At 41.2% G+C, this 8,149-nt stretch overlaps 1 long non-coding RNA gene across 1 annotated transcript; it reads right to left on the bottom strand.

Moving 5' to 3' along the window:
• Positions 1–2,471: 2,471 nt before the first annotated feature.
• On the bottom strand, positions 2,472–7,896 carry LOC144366877 (uncharacterized). The gene is made up of 3 exons (XR_013426028.1): positions 7,624–7,896; positions 7,012–7,150; positions 2,472–5,147 (listed from the first exon to the last, which is right to left on the bottom strand). It is a non-coding gene; the product is annotated as an uncharacterized LOC144366877 (long non-coding RNA).
• Positions 7,897–8,149: the final 253 nt, after the last annotated feature.

Genomic DNA, 8,149 nt, shown 5'->3' with positions numbered 1-8,149 from the left:
TTTAAGTCTTGCTCTGCCTTTGCCCTTGGCCAAGTCCCTCCCTCCTGCTCCCCTCCTCCGCCTGGTGCCAGCTTGGCAAGTCACCGGAGCAGCCACCCCCGCCCCCAGTCTAACTGGCTCCTGTCCCTGCCCTGCTAATGCCCACTGCCCCTCCCCATCTCTGCAATTCTTTTTAACTGGCCTTTTATTTTCCTGTCTCCTTCCTTTGCCTGTGAATTCCCTCCTTCCCACATTCTTTGTGCCTTCTTTTTGGAGTATTCCTTTATCTTTTTTGTTAAAATTCAAAGATAAGGGCTCTCTGGAGATTCCAAGATTGTACAGCTTTCTTCATTCTCACATAACATAACTTACCATTTACTCAGCACAAGTAACAAGTCATATGCCCTAATGCTAAATAAGAGGGCCAGTTACCTCAGTTGGGAAGTTTGTGAACATTGTTTCAAATATCTACTTGAACAATCACTACATATCTAATTTCTAACACATTCACATGGCTTATCTAATACAGTCTTCAAAATAACCTTGAGTGGGGTATGTGATAGTTAGGCCACATAACATTCGGGCAAGTGAGATTATTTCAGCTCCTTGATTTCCTTTAAAATGTTCTTCTCAAGACTTCTCAAAATTGAAATTAAATATGTGGACAGAGCTATATAATGCTGAGTTATAAATTATTTTAAGAACTAGAGTTCATCTGGTTTAACTGCTCTTTCTATGGATAACAACAGTGAGGCCCTGGAAAGGGACAGCTTTATTCAAGGTCATTTTAGCTATAGAGTTAAAACTAGATCATTTCATTTGCTCTGTGTTTCCTAAGGGCAACAAAGAAGTTTAATTGGCCTGCATTGACATATTTGATAAATATTTGCAAATGACCTTTCTCTTGAATAAAGTAGTTATTAATTTACATCAGCTGGAGGAGTTGAATTTTGTTTTCTAAGGTGGAGAAACAGAGTTCTAGCAGGGACCGCTTGAAAAGAATTCTAGGTGTTAAATTTGGGGAGGTTTGTGCACACCTGTAATCCCAACTACCTGGGAGGTTGAGGCCAAAGGACTGTAAGTTCCAGGCCAGCCTGGGCATTTAGCTAGACCCTGTCCCAAATTAAAAGTGCTAGAGATGTAGCTCAGTGATTGAACCACCCCTAGGTTCAATCCCTAGTACTTGGGGGGGGGGGGTTGGAACTAAGGTAAAAGGCAGAGAGCTGGGGAATGTGGCTCAGTGACAGAGCACTTGCCTAGCATGTGTGAATGTGAGGCCCTGGGTTTAGTTCCCAGTAACACACACACACACACACACACACACACACAAAACTTAAATGAAAGGCAGAAGGTACTTTGGAGATTTGCAAGAAATCTCAAATGTAATCTTGGTCTATTTCCAAATTTGAAAGATGTTTCCAGCTGTTTGTGTATTTTCAAACGGTCTGAGCTTGGTGAAGTCATGGGGGTCACACTCCCTCCACAAACCTCCAGGGTTCCTTATGAGTAGTCCTCATGCTTTAAACTGTTCTTTAAATAATCCTCAATGGAGATTTTTGGGTTCTAGAGCTGGTTCTTCCATAAACCATGTGGGCTTCTTGACTTCTCTGGGGCCACACTTTTTTGTATTGAAATGATCTCTGTGACTGAAAGCATTACAATTAGGCTTTAAATGAAGTCTTGATTTGGTATTTCTTAGGAAGAGTCTTGAGCCCTTTCCTCTGCACTCTTTCTCAAAGTAATCCAGTGATTACCTTGGATTTAGAATTTGGTACCAATGTCAATACACCAAAATTACATCTCCACCCAGAACTATTTTCTCAGTCCCAGACTCTCATGTTTACTACCTTACTTGTCATCTTCACTTAGATGTCTCACACACACCTCAGTTTTAACCAGTCCAGAATGGAAGCTTCATTCTTCACTCTCAAAACGATTGCTCCAATAAATCCTGTATCACCTGGCATTTATTCACCCATTCAAAATATACCAAATGCTCACTGCATGCCAGTGAATGTTTTATTTTGCTGGAGATACAACAGTGGACCTGACCAAGTAGTCCCAGCTCCCAGTCCCCAGCTCCCAGTCCCCAGCCCTGAGCGCCTCATACTCTAGATCTGTACAGTCCCATATAAGGCTACTAGCCACAGGGGCTTATTGAGGACTTGAAATGGGACTAGTCTGAATTGAGATGAGCTGTTGGTATAAAATTTGCACCAAATTTCAAAAACTTCTTTCAAAAAATACTAAAGATCTCATTAAGTTTTTATATTGATTACTGTTGAAGTAATATTCTTGATATACTGTATTGGATTTCATAAAAATATATCATTAAAATTAATTTCACCTATCTTTTTTAATGTGGTTACCATAATATTGAAATTACATGGATTGGCTTCAATTGCTGTTCTATTGGACAGCATTATGGGGTAGATGGATAAAATAAACAAGTAAACAGTTAATTTAACAAGATGATAACTTGCTTTAATTATGACAAGTACCTTCAAGGAAATAAACAGAAACACAGGAGTCCTGGAGAATTCCTTTCTTTTTCTCAATCCCATCCATCTCTGTGTCAAATTATTTTCAAGCCTCATTCATGCCACTTCAGATTACATCTTAAATCTATTTGCTGCTGCCCTGTGTAAACCATTTCTCTAACTTTTTCCCTCACTTCCACTTCCCACCTTCTGCAGCTTCATCACATCCTTCCTCTTCTTAAAACCTACCAGTGACTGCAGCTATCTTCTCCAGGTTCTGCTTGGATCTTCTGCATATGTCTTTCATTTGTCCTTAGTCACTTCAGCATTTGCCTGGGATTTCAATTTAAATGTCTCAGGTGGCCTTGCAGAGGTCATTCTTGATTACTCTATCACATGCATAGTTTTCAGCTAATTAAAAATAAAACAACTAGTCCTTCCCTTGTTTCTCCATCTTAATCTGTTCTTTGTTTCATTTTTATCTGTCTCTTTATCAGTGTACCCCAGTAGCACAGTGCTTGGGACATGGACAGTTTTGATAAGTATATGTTAACTGATGGACTGAAATGAAACACATCTCAAGATTTAATACCTGGTTTTAAAGATGAAAGTTCTTATGAGCTTATGTGGCCCTTGAAATGGTTCCATTTACTTATGTGTTGACTCCTAATTTGTATTTTAACCATATGTTGATTCATGATCTTTTTTTTTTTTTTTTTTTTTTTGGTACCAGGGATTGAACCTAGGGGCTTAACAACTGAACCACATTCCCTGTTCCCCCTCCATTTTTTTTTTTTAATTTAGAGACAGGGTCTCACTAAGTTACCTAGGGCCTCACTAAGTTGCTGAGGCTGGCTTTGATCTCATGATCCTCTAGCCTCAGGCTCCTGATCATTATCTTTTATGACAAGGCAAGTAACTGTTGCTTGAACAACAGATCATTTCCCTACTGCCTAATTTATTTCACAATGTGGGACAGATAATATTAACTGAGTACAAAGAAAGTCAGCTGACATCCATCTTTACAAAGGCTGTGTCAAAAATAAAATTCAAGGGATTTGGGGGTACGTTTTTTCATGAACGTCTCCCATGTATTTGGCAGGAGTGTACATGATGGTGTTTTTTTTTTCCTCCCCAGGTTGATGTTCTCTCAATTTTGGTCCTGACCCTATTGATTGGCTCATCCTATTGAGTGAGTCCTCATGTGAAGGTCACAGATTTCTCAACAGTCTAGGCTTGGCCAAATAAACCATATGTGTACTTGACTGAAATGAGGAGATACAGCTCACACAATCCCAGGACAATTAGAATTCCAGTTGGTAATCCAGTGGAAAGAGTATGAATGGCAGGTTTTAATTTTCTTCTGGGTAAAAAAAAACATGCAGAGGTGGGTGAACTGTATATTCCAAACAACAGCATGGTCCAGCTCATTATACAATACTCAAGATGGAACGTCAGCTTTTGAGAAGCTCCTATTTCCTGTTCCCTGCCCTGCCCTAACCTCTCTGCCCGCCACAAGGACTTGTCTTGTCTGAAACTCATGGAATCTGGGACAAATGCCAGTTATGGTGCTTTTTTCTGACATGACACAGGATACCTAAAAGGGTCTCCAGAAGGAATTTTGCAGGTTTGCCCCTATTGTTGTGAGTCCTATGTCTGAAGTTCCCTTGAGGTGAACACACTGATGTCACCTTGTGCCTATCCTGTGTGCACAGCTTCTTGTTCGGATCAGGAGGAGCCTGACAGGTCTACAAAAGCCATTCCATCCCTGGGAGTTTAAAGCCACTTTAAAGGAGCCATTTGACCACCCATGTGTGTATTTGTGTCCCTACTACCTGCTGATATCACATCAGAATATGAATCTATTGCTCTAACATCTAGTTTTATATGGCCCATAAATGAAGAATGGTTTCTAAATCTTTACAAGGTTAAAACAAATCAAAATATAAGTAAATTATAATAAAATTCAAATTTCGGTATCCATAAAGGAAGTGTCATTGGAACATAGCCATGCTTATTTGTTTATATATTGTGCATGTCTGCTTCTGCTCTATAACATGGCACCGCTGAGTGTAGAAAGCCATGATTTGAATCACAGTCTGACTCTCTCACGGCTGCATTGGGCTGGGATCTGCCTGTGTGAAGATACAGGTCAAGATGGACCAGTTGCTATGGTGACACTGGCCCAAGGAAGCTGCAAAGGCTCAGAGTTATCGGTCGGAAACTTGAACTCAGTCATCAATTCCCAGGGATAGAGAATTCTGGGCATAACAAGATAACCCCCATGTCTCCCAGTCCTGTGTCCTTCAATCAGCCTGCTTTCCTGAAACTTTCCCTCTGTAATGATGACACCTCTGTAACAAGCTTGCTGAGCTAGCTCTGGGTCAAACTCCACCAGAGTTTGGCTACTCCACTGGCCCCATCTTTTTCTCTTTCTGTGTGTTCGGCTGGTCCTTTCTTCATCCCCCGTCGCTCCTGCTCATCTGGTATTTCCTTAATTAATGGCTGCAGCTCAGAGAGAGATGAGAGGTGTTTTAGTCAGTTTCTTCATTGTTTTGACTAAAGGACCCGACCAGCACAATTGTAGAGGAGGAAAGTTTTTGTTTGTTTGTTTGTTTTGAGGGCTCATGGTTTCAGAGGTCTCAGTCCATAGAAGTCCAGCGCCATTCCTTGGGGCTCCAGATGAGGCTGAATATCATGGAGGAGGAGTGTGGCAGAGGGAAGCAGCACATGGTGATCAGAAAGCAAAGAAAGGGAGACACTCCACTCACCAGAAACAAATATATACAAAGCCAGGCCCCGATTCCCACTTCCTACCACTTCAGTTACCACTCCCCCTAGCAGAGGATTAAATCACTGTCTAGGTTAAGACTCTTCCAACCCAGTTATGTCTCCTTTGAACCTTCTTGCATTGTCTCACATGTGAGCTTTGGGGGGACATCCCATATCGAAACCATAGCAAGAGGGCTGCCGCAGTTGAGTAGCTATGACCTACAAAATGGAAAATGTTCACTCTCCAGACCTTTATAGAAAAAGTTCCATTTCTCCTCTATCCCACGACTGTTTTAGTCTTTCATAGTGCTTTCCACTGTCTCTGTTTTTGTTTACTTACTTGATCTGCTTTCTCTAGAACATAAGCTACCCAGGGGCAAAGATCTTACTGCTTCTCAGCTCTATAACCATGGTACCTCACATAGCAGTTTTCATTGGGAATGAGCAGATAACAATAGATGTTGAGCCCTGACTGTATGTTGGGTACATGTGTCCGGTCTTTTAATCCTGGCCATAACTGCTGGGTGGATATCATTTGTTACAGGCTAAGTTGCACTGCCCCTACCACCACCAACTCATGTGTCGAAGTCCTGATCCTTAATAAATTAAAATGTGACTGTACAGATATTTCTTGACTTATGACAGGGTCACTTCTTAATCCATCATAAATTGAAAATATTGCATTAATATTGCTAACCTACCAAACATCATAGCTTAGCAACATAGTACATTGTAGAACAGCAGCTGTTTGCTCTCATAGCGTGTGGCTGACCATGGCGCTGCCACCTGCATTATAAGAGAGAATCATACTACATATTGATAGCTTGGGAAAAGATCAAAATATGTTGTGCTGGGCTGGGGATGTGGCTCAAGCGGTAGCGCACTCGCCTGGCATGCGTGCGGCCCAGGTTCGATCCTCAGCACCACATACAAACAAAGATGTTGTGTCTGCCAAAAACTGAAAAATAAATATTAAAAAATTCTCTCTCTCTCTCTTTCTCTCTCTCTCTTTAAAAAAAATATGTTGAGCCCTCACTGTATGTTGAGTACATGTGTCCAGTACCAGTGCATATCACTTTTGAACCATCGTAGAGTTGAAAAATTATAAATTGAAACATGGCAAGTCAGGGATCACCCCTATTTGGAGATAGAGGCTTTAAAGGAAAATGAGGTCATTAGGGTGGGCCCTAATCCTATCTAACTGGGCCCCTTGTGAAAAGAGGAAATCAGAGCACAGGCACACATAGAGGGGGAAATCATGTGATTGTACAGGAAGAAGATGCCCATCTACAAGCCAAGGAGAGGGTCTTAGATGAACCAACCCTACCAACACCTTGATCTTGGACTTCCAGGTCCCAGAATTGTGAGAAAATAAGTTTCTGTTGTTTAAACCACCTAGTCTGGTGAATTTTGTTCTAGCAACCCTCACATATTAATACACCACTATTATTTCTGTTTTCAGATGAGAAAACTGAAGAAGATGGAGATTAAGTAAATTCTTCAGTAAATGAGCAAAAGAGCCAGGATTGAAACACTAGATTCTTAGACATGATCTCTTAACCACTATGCCATTCTGTCTTTCTGGAGATGAGTGGACAGAGGAACAGCTGGATAGATACAATACTGCAAAAAAATGTTCCAAATGGAGAATACATAGAATTTTCCAAGGAAACTATCCACATAAGGTCCTAATATTTTCCTCCAGAGGCAGGATTAGAGTTTGGGGCAAGTAACAAAGTCCCAAGTTCAATGACCAGTGAATTGGGGAGGTGCCATTTACCTCTGCCAGACTTTTGCAGAATACAGAATGAGACTGACCCTCCATGCTGTCTCTTTCCAATCCAGCTGCTCCTTGTCAAGTTCTGGCAGTCATGGAGCGCCCGTTCAAGCTTCATCCAACAATCACACCTCTATTAACTCTGAAAAAAAAACATATTTCAAGGAACATGCAAAGAAACATGGATTTTGATGGTCCAAATATCAGAAATAATATAACCGAAGTGCTTTTACTTCTAAATAGAAAGGCTATTATGTGAAGTAAAAGTTTACACTTGCCTTGACTGGTGGGGGTTCTGAAAAGTGACAAGAATATGGGTTTAGTTTATAAAGGAAAAAAGAAGTTCTGATTCTCAGTGTGCTCTGCAAATTAACACTGAACAAATTCGCTTAAGGATCAAAATCAGCCAGGAAACTTGTTTAAGGTATAGTTGCCAGCTCCACCCTGGATCCACGGAAAGTGAATCTTCAAACCAGAGTCCTGGTAACCTGTATTTTTAACAAGTTTCATAGATTTTTATCATCAGGCAAGTTTGAGAAGCACTGTAATAGGAGCTACATGGCTATTTCATCATTATCTCTGTTATTCCTACTCTCTAATCTCACTCTCTCTCACCTGAATTATAACAATAGTCTTTTAATTGTGGCTCCAGGTTTTCCACTGAATTCCTGCTCCAGTATTTCATCTTCAGAGTAACAGGAGTGACACATTTAATAGAAAAACTGGATCATCTCACTCCCTTTTGAATACCGTACTTTTGAATACCTTCTCATTCCCTTTAGTAATAAAATCCATGATCCTGAACAAGGCCTGCCAACCCTGTGTCCTCTGGCCTCCCCTCTGGCTTTCTCCCCGTGGCTTGCTCAAGTCCAGCCACACTGGTCCTCAGCTGTGTTCTCAGCTGTGAAGTTCCCTGGCACCCTGTCCCCTTCCTCTCACCTGTCCCCATTTAACCCTGCAATCTCATGCCTTGGCTTCAATGGGGCTTATTCATGGTGACCTCACAGCCCTCCAAAGGAGTCACTCTATCTGGCCTCTATTTAGTACTTTCATAACATCCCGTGCCTTTTAGGAGTTTTCATGATTGGGATTGGATCATAAATTAGTTTTCTTGGCGTTGGAGGTGGAGCTTGGTGGTAAA

Source organism: Ictidomys tridecemlineatus, chromosome 9, assembly GCF_052094955.1.
Source record: "Ictidomys tridecemlineatus isolate mIctTri1 chromosome 9, mIctTri1.hap1, whole genome shotgun sequence".
Lineage (NCBI taxonomy): Eukaryota > Metazoa > Chordata > Mammalia > Rodentia > Sciuridae > Ictidomys > Ictidomys tridecemlineatus.
The sequence above is the reverse complement of the archived record's forward strand: the minus strand, read 5'-3'. Positions and strand labels throughout refer to the sequence as shown.